The sequence below is a fragment of the Corvus cornix genome, chromosome 1 (genome assembly GCF_000738735.6).
Source record: "Corvus cornix cornix isolate S_Up_H32 chromosome 1, ASM73873v5, whole genome shotgun sequence".
In the NCBI taxonomy this organism is placed as follows: Eukaryota; Metazoa; Chordata; class Aves; order Passeriformes; family Corvidae; genus Corvus; species Corvus cornix.
Window position 1 is genome coordinate 49,218,144 of NC_046332.1, and position 15,809 is coordinate 49,233,952.

General features: G+C 42.2%; 1 protein-coding gene across 4 annotated transcripts in view; it reads left to right on the top strand.

Annotated features, from left to right (window-relative positions):
• The first annotated feature begins 3,611 nt into the window (after positions 1–3,611).
• Positions 3,612–15,809, top strand: part of PDS5B (PDS5 cohesin associated factor B) — a 101,826-nt gene continuing 89,628 nt past the window's right edge. For 3 of the 4 annotated variants that reach the window (XM_039566292.1, XM_039566306.1, XM_039566315.1), the window contains exon 1: positions 3,681–3,775. The gene's annotated coding sequence lies outside the window, so the exon portion shown is untranslated. Of the gene's footprint in view, positions 3,776–15,809 lie in introns of all 4 variants that reach the window. The other variant, XM_039566301.1, reaches the window with a different exon arrangement.

A 15,809-nucleotide genomic window follows, 5' to 3' on the forward strand; every position in this document is an offset into this window, starting at 1 on the left:
GATGTTTGTCTACTCAGTTTTGCAGTATCCTAGAAGTTTTTATGTCTTCACATACTTCCTTGCTTCAAGTCCATGCGTGAAAAAAATGGAGGGACTTTGAAGACAAAACATACAGAGTCATACATGTAAATGCCTCAGGATTGCTGTAAGGAGGAAAGAGACACAGTAAAAAAGTTTAGTGAATCTTCTGGTGATAATATTACCTTGACAATTGTTCCTACTTACACTGAAAGGCCAATACCATAAAAGAGTATGATCACAGGGCTAATGGATAAACACAATGTGTTGGGAAAGGGCCAGCGTAGTTTCTGTGAAGGGAGGCAGTGACACAACCACAGACTTCAAGCAGATTTGTGAGTCAGGAAGTGCATGGACAAGGACAAACCAGGGACATAGTTGTATATTCAGAGAGCATTTGTGCAGCTTTCCTACTAAAAGTTAAAAAAAAAAAAAAAAAAAGCCATGGAATTGAAGTAAATGTCCTATGCTGAGTTGGAAATGTGGTTGAAGAATGGAAGCAGAGTACTTTTGGCTACTTTCTAGGGTGGAGAAAGGTTATCACATCTCTCTCCCAGAAATGTTCGGGCTTGCTTATGTTGTTTTATGCAACAATCTTTGATTTTCATCAATGACACAGAAGAGGGAGTGCACATGGAATGATACTTACATGATGTTAATCTCTTTCAGGTAATCAAATGCTGTGCTAGTGTAAAGAACTCCAGAAGGCCTCACAAAAAATGGATGGGTAAAAAGACAGGCTTTGAGAAGTAGATCAGTGTTAAGGTAAAGGATAGAATTACCTGTCAAACCCAGAAGTCTAAATTCCTGAAATCTTGAAGTTACTGTTGTCAGCTCTCTGAGATCTTTGACTGAAACTGCAAGAGCAACCAAAACCACCCCCCCCCCCCCCAAACAAGAGAGATGTAAGGCGACAGAAGGCAGTTCGCTGCTCTGAGGGAAATCTCAGTGTACTCCTATCTTGAGTACAATGCACAGTTCTGGTCTGCAAGGACACAACAAATTTAAAGAATGAATTGAGAAAGATAATCCCGGGGAGAGATTGTCAATCTGATAAAGTAGGGACTAAAAGGCCCGTGTCACTGCAGTCTTCTGTTTTCACACAATGTTTTTACAGACAGAAAGCTCTGAGAAGAATGCTGCTGTGTAGGGTGTTCTTTGACTGTGTTCGTCATTGTCACTCAAACACTGAGATGTGAAAAGTGTCTTCAGCACACCCAGTTTGGAGCACAAGTCTTACGAGGAGTGGCTGGGGGAGCTGGGGTTGTTTAGTCTGGGGAAAAGGAGGCTGGGGGCGTCTTATTGCTCTCTAGAACTACCTGAAAGGAAGTTTTAGTAAGGAGGGCATCACTGTCTTCTTCCAAGTAGCAAGTGGCAGGACAAGAAGAAATGGCCTCAAGTTGTGCCTGTGGAAGTTTAGGATGTTAGGAAAAATTTCTTCACTGAAAGGGTGGTCAAGCACCGGAACAGGCTGTCCAGGGAAGTGGTGGAATCACCATCCCTAGAGGTATTTAGAAGACATGTATTGTGGCACTTGGGGGCATGGTTTAATGGTGGACTTAGCAGTGCTGAGTTAATGGTTGGACTCAGGGAGCTTAACGGTCTTCTTCAACCCTAAATGATTCTATGATTCTCTGTAAAAGTTCTGGTCTTTGACGTTCTGTGGCACTGACATTCCCTGTATTTCCTATTGCAAGCAAAATATTTAATCTGAACAAATATTTTTAATCTTTCTCAAGTATACAGTTTCTGTAAGTAACTCAACTTGCCTGCGCTTCCAGGGGATGGCAAATTCCCTAAATTTTGCAAGGCTGCTTGCAGTCACCAGTTCCATGTGAGATACAACATTTCTCGTGGGGAAGGCTGAGCCTGCCCTCGGGTCACAGCCACGGCTGGCACAGCTTGCACTGTGCAGTTCTTTCCTGGCGGGACAGCATGGAAAAGGGAGTGGGTGCGTGTTACCCTCTCCCATAGGCAGAGCGTTGATTCCTGACACTGTCCAAGGCGGTGAGCGAGCAGCGGTAGCGGACGGGCTCCCTCCGGAGGGCCGCGCACGCTACTGCGAAACCGAGACGGGCTGGGAGAAGGACGAGTGAAGTCACCTCTAAAACCCTGATTCCCAAACTCGTGGAGGGTCTCGGTGCAGGCGGGAAGCGAGGGTGGAGCGTGCCCGGCGATCCCGTTATTCAGCGCCCTGTCCTGCTCCGAGGGGCGGCTGCCGCTCCTGGCGTCCTGAGCAGGCGCTGGAAGTGGTGCTGCTGTGACCTGCTCCATCAGAAAAACGGAGCAAAGTGTTTGCATACGGAGTGTATCAGCGCACTGGTTACTTTCACGGTAATACGCTGGGTTTTGCAATTTCAATAGCTGTGTTAAGAGAGTTCAAATAGTGTTTCTCAGTTTTCTGCTGGTTTGTAAGTATCCCTGCACACATGTGCAAGTGCTCCACTAGAAAAGGATGTGTTCCCTAACCCAAGGCTTTATACTCGGTGAGCCCAGACAGACAGCAGTGAGGGAATTGAGGGGAAATTGTTCAACCTGCATCAGAAAATTTTATCTTGACTCCAAGTCCAGGATCCTTCCCAACATATGATCGTCAGACAAATCTTCCGCTCTTTTATGTCTCTACTTTTTTTTTTTCTTTCCCCCGCAGAAGGAGTGGAGCAAATAAAAGTCACTAAAAAATTGCAAACAAGGGGAGTTTTGGGGCCTGAAAAGTGATTTTTATGTTACTGTGTTCTAGTAGCGCTAGTGTAGTCTGTATAAGACAATGAGGTAGTTTAACACTGCTGGTTACAATGTATTAGCAAGTTCAGAAAGCTTGAGGAGACTTTCTCAAAGATTTAAACTACTAGTTACAATGACTTTGCTCACAGTCTGTTGAAGTGTGTTTCTCACACTAGACAAAGTTGTTGAATGTGATTTGTGTTTTTTAAACCATAATCCTCTAAACACTTACATGCTGTCCTGATGTGTCAGGAGAAAGTTCTTCTCCCAGAGGGTGATTGGGCACTGGAACAGGCTCCCCAGGGAAGTGGTCACAGCACCAGCCTGACAGAGTTCAAGAAGAGTTTGGACACTGCTCCAATCACATGGTGTGATTCTTGGGGTGTCCCGTACAGGGCCAGGAGTTGGACTCGATGATCCTCATGGGTCCCTTCCAACTCAGCTTATTCTATGATTCTATAATAAATGCAGCATTTATCTGTAGCAGCGAGAAGAAACCACATCGCTTTTCTGTTTGCGTTTTCCTGTAAGGGCGCCCCTCAAACTCTTGCACTCGCTGAAGCAAGAGCAAAGGGCTCAATTTGTGACTTATGCTACTTTTTCTGCTCTTTCTCCGCAGTTAAGCGACTTTATTCCTTATTTTTTTACAACAATCCTTTAATAATTCGTTGTTTTGGGGCAGTGCTTGCCTCAGTCGCCCACAGCGCACACCAGCGAGAGCCGGCCGGGGCCCACCCTCATCCCCTCTCGGGCCGGGCCGCGGGCTGTGGGTGCTGCCCGCGCGGGCCGGCAGGGGGCGCTGCTGCCCCCGCGCTGGCTGCGCTCGCTCCCCTCGGCGGTTCCATTGGAGCAGCCGGAGACGAGTTGGCGCCATTTTGAAGCCGGCGGGGGGACCGGGGCGAGCTGCGGAAGGGGAGGGGGCTGGCGGCGATTGGCTGCGGCGGCGGCGGCGGCAGCGCCTCTCCGAGCCCGGAGCGGCGGCAGCGCGGAGCGGACCCGCCTGCGACCAGCGAGGGCAGGCAGCTGCGGCGGGGTAAGGAGCGCGGCACCTCGGCCGCGGGTACCCCCACCCCGTCCCCACTCCATTTTCCCTTCCCGGGGGCGTGGGGGGGGCCCGCCCGGACCGAGCTCCGCGGCCAGCGCTGGAGGAGGAGGGGAGTGGAGGAGGGAGCGGGAGGGCAGAGCTCCCCTTGGCCCGTGGTGGAGCTCCCCCTTCCCATCCCCCTCGCCCCTCGGCGGGGCTGCTCCCCTCCCCCCTTTCCCGTGGCCGCCGTCAAATACGGAATTTTTCCCCTCTCCCGCCTGGCAGCCTGGGCGATGGGGTGACCTTGGCTGGGGTGCGCGGGGGCCCGGGGGTCACTCCCTCGCCCTGGTGGCCCGGCGGGCGGTGTCGCGCCCAGCGCTGGTGGCTCTCCTCGCGGCGCGAAGTGGAGGGGGGGGGGGCGGGGAGGCTGCTCGCCCGTGGCGGTGAGTGAGTGAGTGAGTGATCGCGGTTCCCCGGGTGTCCCTTTCCTCCCTGCCCCGGGTGTCCCTTTCCTCCCTGCCCTGGGCGTCCCCTCCCTCCCTGCTTGCCCCAGGCAGCCGGCCTGGTCCCCTCTCCGTGGGGCAGCACGGGGCTCCCGCCGCCCCGCGCGGCTGCTGCCCGGGCTGAGCGCGGGGACATCCCGGTCCCCTCCCCGCCCGGTTCGGTTTCTCCGCGCCGCACTTCGCAGTGCTCCTGAGCGGGAAGAGCTGCTGAGGACCGCGGTGTGGTGGGTCCCTACTTGTGTGCGAGCCCAGTTCTTTCATGCTGCCTTAGCTTTTTTTTTTTTGTCCCCCCTTTCCTTTCCTCCTCTTTTTCCCTCCCACTTTGCATCAGGCTCTGTTAGAAAGCGCTCGAGAAGGGAGGACGGGGGGGGGGGGGGGGCGGCGGTTGCTGCCGCCTGGTAGATGAAAAACTATTAATTTTACATCTGAATTCCCAGATGGAGAATGGTTAATTTATAGGTTATGTATTGTTTACGTTGAGAGCCTCCGGTCAGGAATTTAGGTCCGTAACTTCATCCCGCTGCAAATAAATCACTATCTGTTCTTCAAAACAAATCAACAATTAATGACGGTGAGCAGTCCTGGAAAACTAAACTGTAGCAGACCAGCTCCTACAGAGGTGGATTTTGTCTTGCCAGCCTTATTCTGACTTTTATGCTTGCTTGCTGCGCGGTTGCTTTCTGAGAGCTGTGATTATTTAGTTAGGCGTTATGTTTTCCCGTTTACCACAACTGCTGAAGCGTTCTCGTGTTGGTCTTTGTTTTGTGCTTGCTGGGTAGGTGCTTTGGCTGGAATTGATTTCTCTTCACTGGGGATGGAATAGAAGGAGCATTGAAAATTTGAGTGGCTTTATAGTTGAAAACGAATGTCAAATCACGTTTTGGGAAGGGGGTAAGACGACGTGCGTTCTTTCAGGTTTTCTCCCTCCAAACTAGTGGAGTTGTTCCGTTTTCAGGTGGTAGAAATTTTGCTCGAAATGTCTTGTATGTACTACAGATATGCTAAATATTATACTGTGTAAAGTAATACCTCAAAAAGAAGTGAAACAACTGAATGTATGCCATGCTCAGAACACCTGAAAGGAGACTGACAGTGGCAGGCCATCAGGTAAGGTAGTTTAGCAGAGGTGTGTGTATCATGTTCATCACAGTGTTTGAAAGCATGCGCTGCTGGATAAAGTAGTTTAGTACTTCAGCACTTGCATGACATCTTGTGTCTATGTCTGAAGCAAGGTTGAACTTAATTACTGTAAGGTGGGGAGTATGATGTGTCTGGGTGTGGTGTGGTGTTTTGTTAGGGGTTTTTTTAGAGATCCTGTACTGTAGTATGTGCCTATGCGTTTTTTGCATCCTCTTTACTAGTTAGTATGCAGACTGGGTAAGCTATAGTTCAGTTTTTGATGAAACAACTAAATAAATTAAAATGGAAAATCACATGTTTAGCACTTGTATGCAACTTCTTTTTCCTCTTATAAATATTGAATTTAGACTTTATCTATCATGCTTACTTACGGACTGAAATTGAGCAAGTCACCTAAGTTGTTATTAAGCTGTAATTAAACATATAAAAGCCAACAGTCACTGCTAGCATTTGGAAAAGCACAGTAATGAAATATGGGCATAACCTCAGGCATTTTCCTTTTTAATCTGTAGAACAGGAGGTTCTGTTACCTTCTGTAGATTGAGAGAGATGCATTTTCTTTTAGGATATGTTGCTTTCTACCAGGCTTTCAGGTTAAGCCTTTATCCTCTCTTTCTTTTTTCAGTCACTCAATTTACAGTCATACAGAGGAGTAAGGGGCTCTATGGGTATGTGTATGTATGGGTATGAGTCTTCTGGTTTAGTAAAGGATTTTCATTTAAAGGTGTTTGGAGGTAATGTGGTTTTTTTTTCTTTAAACCTGAGTTGGGAGAGGTGATAAAGATTACTTGTTGCACAAGGAGAATTTTCATGGTGCAACAAATAAGAAAATATGAAGCTGAACAGTAAAAGCATGCAAAACTGGAGATGGAAGGAAAATGTGATACTGCAACTCATTATTTTTCCCTATCAATTTCACTCTAATATCCCTATCCCTTTATATTGCTTGCCCCAAATATTATGCCAAGTAAAAGGAAGGTATGTCTTTCCTGCTGCCTTCAGAGAAGTTCCTTTTTAGAATCAAAAAGTAGTTCTCATATGTGGAACATTATCTTACTGCTTGTCAGTATCATTCTCCTTTTATCAGGTATCTAAAGTAATGGTGTTTTTACTCTTAGCACAAAATGTCAATACTGCAACCTGAAATAATCTTTGGATAGACTGAGAGAATATTGGAGGCTTTCAGTCAATTCTGAAGCTAGGTGGTAAGGGAAAACTGAGGAAACTTTTAAAAGATGTGTTAGTGCGTCAGTCCTTAGTGGTGAAGTGTTGCGTTAATTTTCCAGATTTGTAGACCCTCTGGACTGTCTGAACAGCACTAATAGATCCTGGTAGGAATCAAGGCTTTTAAAGAATTGTAAAATATATGCTTTAAAAAAAAGAATCTTTTCTTGCCCTCAGAGATTGAACATCTAAAAGTCAAGGCTGTCCATACATATAAATTACATACCTATTGCTTTTCCATTGGTAGCCTCTTCAGTTGAATGTAGTCTTGTAGAAAAGCTGAGGGGTTTTTTATCTGCTTAGTTCTGTTACTAAGAACAGAACTTAGTATAGTTCTGTAAAGTAAAAATAAAATATATCAAAAGTGAACTGTATGAATGAAAATTAACCTTGTTATTTTAGGAAGTTAGTGGTTTGTTTCAAAACCTCTTTGGAACATTTAGAATTCCACAATAAAAAAAGCTGATTATGCGAATATTTGCTGTAACAAACCCAACTTGAAAGAATTCAGTGAAATACAAGTAGTATTTTAGTTTCACTTCTAAGAATCAAAATGTTAACACTTCCATTCTTTTTAAAGGTTATTACTGTCTGTCTCAGTGTATACTGCTGTTCGGTCTTTTCTAAAATATGAAGAAGTCCTTGAAGTAGCTTCTGAGGATTAAAATCTCTATTACTTTGTCCCTATCTGTGGAATTTACTCTTTTGCATCCCACTCCAAGCACTGGAGAAACATTCTGCAGCATTCAGCTTGTTTAATACTGCCTGATCTTCAGTTCTATTTTTTCAGCTCACAACAACTTTGGTATTAATATGCTTCAAGAAATAATAATAAAAAAGTGCCATACATCATTGGGAACAGATGGGGATGTTTGTACTAATCATCCTGTGTCTGTCACCATTTATATGGGAGTACCGTAACCAGGGATCAGGACCCCATCTGGGGTTTCCTAATTTAGACCCTGTTCTTTAAAGATCGATTTCAGACAACACACACTACCTGTGTGTACTTTTTCTCTGACTTAATTAGGAATCCTGGTGGATGTTTCTGCTGCTGAAATGAGATGCTTCACTTGCATGCTTTTTATGCAAGAAATAAAGACCTATATATAAACTGGCACAATGGACAAATAAAGACATGAAGTTAGCAGTCAAAAATGTTATTGTCTTAATTGCTTCCATTGTAGTCACCTAAACTACATTTTCATGCAACAGAATGGCCTGAGTTGGGAAGGACCTTAACGATTGTATAGTTCCAACTGCCCTGCCATGGACAGGGAACTTTCCACTAGACCAGGTTTCTCAGAACCGCACTCAACCTGTCCTTAAACACTTCGAGGGATGGGGCATCCACAAACTCTGTGGGCAGCCTTTTCCAGTGTCTCACTACCCTCAGAGTAAAGAACTTTCCCCCAATATCTAATCTAAACCTATTCTCAGTTTGAAGCCAATCCCTCTTGTCCTGTCACTGTATGCTCTTGTGAAAAGTCCCTTCATCTTCCTTGTAGGCTCCCTTCAGGTACTGGAAGGTCACAATTAGGTCACCCCAAAGCCTTCTCTCCTTCAGGCTGAACAATCCTAATTTTCTCAGCCTTTCCTCGTAGGAGAGGTGTTCCATACCTCTAATCAACTTTGTGGCACTCCTCTGGACTTGCTGGCTGATGTCCTTCCTGTGCTGGGGACAGATGTCTGTAGCTCTTTTAAAGAGTATTAGATTCAGCTAAAATGTGATCACTTGTTAAGTCACTCTTGAGAAGTTGGTTGTCCACAACTTCTGCCAAAGCAGCCTTTGGTTCTCTCTGAGACATCCCAGTATATCCACATTGTAGCTCAATTCAATGTCAAAAACCTTCATTCTGAAAGTCTTAGGAAGAAAGGGAACAGATAAAAAACTACTACAAGGAAAAAACCAACCAACCAAAAACCTAACACTTACTCACAATAAGTACAAACATACTGCTTGTGAGGAAGTCCTGAAAAAAATTTACATCAAAACTTTCTGTATGTAGTCTTTGGGCCACGTTGAGTTTGACTGTTCACTTCTGTTAGTACTGCTTTGTTACTTAGATGTACATTCCAATGAAGGCAATCAGATCTCTAGGAAATCTTTGTCACCACGTATGTTAGGTTTTGTTCTTAACAAAAAAGAATTGAATTGTTGTCAGTTATGAGAAATGAGCAGAAGAAGCTTCATGGAAACTTGTAATTACATTTAGGGATTTTTTTTTTTCTCTGCATCTACCTATGTAAAATTTCAAAGACTTTTCTTGGGGAAAATGTGCAGAGATGCTAGGCAGCTTGCCATTAGGTGTGATATTTTCTATGATAATTTTGTTGGTTTTGTTACTTGGCAGTTCGGTATGAAGCATTATGTGTAGTTCCTGAACACAGAAACAAAGGCTATGGAAGTAACTGTAACTTTTTGTGTCATCAGTTTGTGAAAGCTTTTGTGAGGTACAATGTCTCTGGACAGTCCAAGTGCTACCCAGTGCTTTTCAAAAGTCTAAGGGAGATGAATTCACCTAATTCATGGTATAAAGTAAAGTTTACATTTGCTTTTCTTCCTCTGAGTATGAACTGGTCAGAATAAGGTTATAACTTTTGCTTTCCTGGGTTTTCAAAATGGAGGAAAGAATAGATAAGCCAATGGTAAACTCTTCAGAAGAGTTGTGAGGAAGTTTTTCAGAGAGGCAACAAACAGGAGATGCATTTCCTCTTCCATTTGCCCAACTTAGATCATGCAGTTTGTAATTCCTTCAGTTACAGAAATGCTTCCAAGAACTGAGAAAAGAGATTTCGATACGTGTACAGTTTCTAGAAAGAAATATTCTGCACTCTTTTTTTAAAGACTGGCCAATCTGTACTTTGAGAACACGGAACATTTCTAAAGTTTTCCCCAAAGTTACAAATGCTGGCTGTAGTAAGTTCTGCATTAGGTTGTCCATACTGCATTTTGTGTGTGTATAAATATAAAAGCACATTTAGAGTAACTTTTTATTTCTTGATGGGCCATTGCCCCTTGAATCTTCTGTATTACATAAAAAAAGCTTTAAAACAACATTAAAATTACAAATTCTTTCTAAAAATAGTAAACAGTTCAAATTAATTTCTGTCCTTCTAAGTATATGTTATGATAGTCTTTAGTTGTAATGTTGGGTTTTTTTTCAAGCAGGTGTATTTAGGAATTAGAGCTGCATATCAAAGTCAGCAGACTTCTTTTCCAAAAGCTGGAAAATGTAAAATGAATTGGCAGAGGACTGTGGGAAGGGAAAAGCACATCTAGTAATTTGAATGATTGAATGTCACTTTGGGATACTGGAATTCATTCTTTCTGTCAGTTTCTTGTGATCCCAGGCAAGTCTGTTTAAACCAAACTTCCCACAAGAGCTTATTAATAGTGCATTGATTTCCTGGGAGACAGGCTTTAGACCCAGACTACTTCTGCTTGGCTCAACAGATGCTTTAGTTTAAGATGCAGCACTGGATAAATTGGCATACTTTAAAAGTTGTGCCCTAAATTCCTCTAGCCGTACAGGCAAAATTGGTGGCTAGTTCTTAAATTTCAATCTGTAACTTGGGTTCGTCATCTACGAAATGAGACGAATACTTATTTTTAAGAAAAATTTGTGAAAGTGTTGCAAAAACAAGTTTTTTTTATGGCACACTAACATAATACAGCCGTGAAGCCTTACAAAAGTCGAGTAAGAAATTAAGTCTCTTCAGAGTGTGGCTTAGAGTATAATAAAGGACACACGTAAAATTATAAGGAGAAAAGTTGAATAGCTTCTTTGCTTTGAGTGAGAAAGAAATCCTGTGGTGTGGAAAAAAAGTAGTGAAGGATCAGGTACATCAGCTCCTTTGTGTGTGTTCTCTTTAATATTGTATAAGAAACTTTAATTCTGTTTCTTAACTCTTAATAACTGCTTTTACAACTATTTCTGTATTTTTGCTGTTCCTTTTGAAGCAAACTTAGTAAACAAATTCACTGTATGGTGGTGCTCCTCTCAGTCTTTAGGTTGTAACCTTTAGCTTTGTGTATCTATGACTAATTGATGGAATGCTGTTAGTAGTAATAAGTTTTCTCTTTTAGCAGCTTTATGTGGGGCGAGGGATGAGAGCTTTACAGCGGATTCTTGCGAGTATTTGTTATTGGTAGAAGGGCAGTGTAACGTGGCGTTTGCACGCTGTATGCTCTGGAAAGGACTGAGATCTGCTGGGGCTGCATTCCCCTCCTGCCAGCTGCAGCTGATCTTTCTACTCTGGTCTCTCATTAGTGACTTCTCCATCTAGTTTGTCTTCATACCTCTTGGGCTTCTGATTCACGTCCTTCATTGTACCTTATACTTCCTCTGTCACCTTCTTCAACATGTCTTAGGCTTTACAGAATCATAGAATGGATGAGGTTGGAAGGGATCACTGGAGGTCATCTAGTCCAGCCCCCTGGCTCAAACAGTGTCCCCTAGAGCGTATTATTTGAGACTATGTTCTGATGGCTTTTGGATGTCTCTGGGGAAGGAGACTTTACATTCTCTCTAGGCAGCCTACTTCAGTGCTCAGTCATCCCTATGGAAAAGGAGTTCTTCCTTGTGTTCAGATGGAACTTTGTGCATCAGTTTCTGCCCATTGCCTCTGTCCTATTGCTTGGCACCACAATGAAGAGCCTGGTTCCATCCTCTTGATGCCCTCCCTTCAGATACTTACATACATTGTGCATTTTAGGAACCTCAAGGCTGATAGGGTATGTCAGCTGTGGTGTATGGTGGTGGGGTTTTGTTTGTTTGTTTGGAATTTTTTGTGCATTTTGTTTCTACTTTTTCCTTTTTTTTTTCTTTTTCTCCCCTCTCTCATTAGCTTATGCTTCTTGGTTGAATGCCTGTCCTGTAACCCCTAAACTTTCTAGTCCATTTGTCTAATAGAGCTTGTTGGTCCCTGGAGCGGAGTTAGTAGCAGTGTGTCCAAACCTCAGTTGTTTCTATGGTAAACTGAGCTTTTTGTCTTAATTAAGACAGACTGCTCTTGAGCTGAGAATCTGGCTGAGGTGTGAACAAATCCAGCTTTTTGTGCTAAAGAAGCAGCAACATCTGGCTGTAAGCAGACAGGTGGATTAGTGATGGATTCAGCTGTCAGCGGGATTTACCAGATGTGTTTGTTAGTCTGGTTTGGCTATGTTAACCTTCTAACTTCAGGGGAATAAGGAGAGAGCAACCTATAGTGTGTGCCTGAATAGTTCTTGTACTTTAAGTAATAGGTGGAAACTCTCCGAACTCTTGTATCATGATTGTATGCTTACAGTCATAGTGGAAGCAGCTATATTTGTTTATTAATAATTTAAAACTTGCTCCTTTCAGTTGCAAAACTTGTCCTTTTAAAATAAATAAGGATTAATTTCTTATAGGTGTTACTTGTGTCCCAGTGGTTTCTATTTATGGAACACAATCCAGTGGGGAGTGTATACAGTTTTTTGTCATTGTTTTTGATTTGATTTTTTGTTAATGCTCTCCTGGGTAGGAGGAGAGTTCTTCCTTGGGAGTGAGTTACAAGGTATTGTAAGGCAATGATCCAGTCTAGTAAAATGAGGTCTGTGTCCTTACTGCACATCAGCACAGATCTGAGCCTGATGGAAGCACAGCCCACACACTGCACACCACGAGTTTGTCTGTCATTGTGCAGCAAATATGGCATAGAACCATAGAAATTCTCAAGCTGGAAGGAACTCAAAAGGGTCATGAAGTCCAACTCCCTGCTTCACACAGGACTACCTAAAACTAAATCGTATAATTGAGAATGTTGTGTAGACCTTCCTTGAACAGGTTTGGTGCCATGGCCACTTCGCTGGGGAAGCCTGTACCAGTGACCGACCACCTGTCAGTGAAGAACCTTTTTCTAAAGTCACAATCTGAGCTTCCTCTGATGCAGCTTCATTCCATCTCCTTGTGTCCTAATGTGAGTGATGAGCTGCAGCTGAAGGATAGGATAACTAAATATTAAACATGAACTTCAAAACAAAACAAACCAGAGTTTGGAAATTTACTATCAAGAAAGTTGACATAGCTGTACATATGCGCCTGTTTACACCAAAATCAGGATTAAAATGTACCAATGTAGGTAAATTTCTGAAAGTGGCTTACAAAGAAGATAGAGACAGACTCCACTCAGTGATGCCCAGTAATAGATCCAGAGGTAATGTGCACAAACAAGAGGGTCCTTCTGAATGTTTTCACTGTGACAGTAATCAAGAACCAGCACGGGTTGCTCTGGGATTTTGCAGTCACTATCCTGGGAGATCCTCAAAAGCTATCTGGATGCACTCCTTGGCAAACCAGCTTCAGGCGACCCTTCTTCAGCAGGGAAATTTGACCAGATGTCCTCCAGAGGTCCCTTCCAACCTCAACCATTCGGTGAAAATTCAACCCCATAGGGCTAAATAATTGTAAGGGTATTAGAAAAAGTTACAGGAGTCAATATATTATTGGCAGAGAACTTACATGTTGGTCAAGTGTTGAGGTAGGTGTCAAAGGTAAGTTAAGACTTAAATATTAAAAGAATCTTCAGCTTTTTTATTGAAGTGATCTTACTGGTAGATTCATATATGATGATAGGTGAGTAGATCCTGAAACTGCTGTTGGTCCTTGTGGTCTTACAATGCACTTAGTTCAACTGGTTGCAGTATGTCTTCATCTGATTTGTGCTTTGTGATCAGTTACGGGTTCTTTCTCTGTCTTTGGGGACACAGTTATTTTTTCAGTCTGCTTTCCTGTCACAGTTTTGCAAAAAGCAAAATAAAATGTTTTAGCTGGGAAGAAAAGCTGAACTGATAGAAGCCATCTGGGTAGGCAACCTCTATTTCTAAAACACCCAGCTGAATGTGGTTTTGGTACTAAGATTGCTATAGGCAGTTATATTATAAACTTGTATTTATAATTCATATTGACTTGGATGGACTGTTGTTTAGAACATCATCCGACTTTGCAGTTCAATACCCATGCTTTCTTTTAGGTCTTATAGTTCAATCCATCCCACTAGCATTCTTTGTTTGATCTTTAATAATTCTGTATCAAATAATTTGCAGTAGGATGTAAAACATAAAATTTTGTATTTTTGAAAATTATATGCAAAGTTAAGCATGGAAGGGCATTTCATTTATGATATAAATTCTGACTTGTTACAAAAATACCTTTATATTGATTGACCAGTGTGAAACTTTACAAAATGTCATTTTGCTTCTATGGTAGCGTACTAGTATTCTTATATTTTTGGGTTTTTTGTATTTTAGTTGCTTATTTTATTTATTGTTAGTATTTTATTTTGTTTTTTTAGTATTCTTAGTGTTGGGGTTTTTTTCTTGGGGGGGATGTTGGTTTAATTTTAATTCTTACCAAGAACCCTCCAAACAAAAAAACCAACAAAGTTTCATGGTTAGATTCAATAAGGCATTTTTAGCCAAATAAATGGTACGCTAAAATAATACCAAGTGTTGTTTCCTCCCAAGGGGCAACACAGAGATTAAACTTGATTTGTGCCTGATGTCTGCGTGTTGTAGTTGTCTTCTGCTTCCTGTTATGTTCCCCTTATTTTCCTCATGGCTTTTATGCCATTCTTGCATGGTTTTTTTTCTCCCCTTGTGTGACTACTACAGCTGCTAATCATTTGAAATTATGTAATGCAAGATATCTGAGTTTCTGTGACTGCGTTTTGTTAGTCTGTTTTGAAACTAGTTAATGTAAAGGGAAAGAATAATTCCTGCCTCTTTTCCCCCATTCTTTTCTAGCAGTTGTAGAAAGGAGACAAATAATTCCTGCCTCACTAAACCTTAAAGTAGCTTCCCTGCTAAAAGAGGGCTGTGTCAGTATTGTGATCATAAACCAGTAATATTGTTAGTGATTTTTGATACCTAGGCTGGTTGTCAGTTCTTCTCTTCTTTTAAAGTACCAGCCTAAGAACTTCCAGTGTTTCTGGTGATTCTGGAAAAAGAATGTTTTGTGGACTTCTGGGTCTGCTTTTCACATAACTATTCATATACCATATGAAAGCAAGGTATTAATCTGTGTATTGATCAAGTTGTACTGTATTCTGGTTGGATATTTTGCTTCAGTTACTGACAAGAAAGTAATTCTTAAATTTTGATTTAAAAACTAGAAGTCTGCCTCTCATGATCAGTTTTTCTTCACTGAGCTATTTATCTTCGAACTCTTGTCTTATGGTGGTTAATTTTCTTTGGGTGGGATCTCCTAGTATTTCTGGGATTTATGGTGATTTCTGCCTCTCTTCTACTTACCCTCCTGACAGTCTCTTCTTGTCGCCTCTGTGTATGTGCTGTCCTCATGTAATAGACTTCACGTGCGCTTCTTCCAGTTTAAATTATCTGGATGATAGGTGCTGGTAGCTGCACATAGTATTCCAAGCAAGTTCTTGCCAGTACCTTAAAATGGGTGGTAGCTGTTGAGGTTTTGGTTTTGTGAGGGTTGGTTTGTTTGTTGGTTCCACAGAATCACAGAATGGGTCAGGTTAGAAGGGACCACAGTGAGATCTGGTCCAACCTCTCCGCTCAAGCAGGGTCGCCCTAGATGACATTGCACAGTATTGTGTCCAAATAGTGCTTGAGTATCTTCAGTGGGGAGAGGAGGTTCTTGAAGTACCTTGTCTTATAACTAATGCTGAATAGAAAAATCACCGTGAGACTATACTTTGACCTAGGCATTGGACCCCTCTTTAGACCCCTGTTGTCTTCCCCTTACAGCTGATATTTTTTCTGAGTTAGAGTGTGTATTCTTGTTTAGATGTTAATATGCAGTCTTTTTATTTGCAAACATTTCTGTTTCTCTAAACTTTTCTTTCAGTGTTTTACTGAATGACAGTCTCATCCATCTCTGCATCCATCTGTCTATGATTTCCAATTTAATGCTTCCATAATAAATGATATTTGGTGCAAGGAAAGTGCTAATTGTTTTATCACAGATGAATCAAACATAAATTTTCCCAGGGTAATCTGATAAGCCTAGACGTTCCATTTATCCCTGTTTTTGAAATTCTGACTTCAGCATGCAGATTTTTTCTTAAACTCTTAAACTATTATTAATATCAAACTAGTGCAGCTCTAGTGGTGGTATTATTAATTTTTTTGCTCTACATTATTAATGAGAGTGCTGCCTTTATTTTTGTGCAGTATACCTTAATTT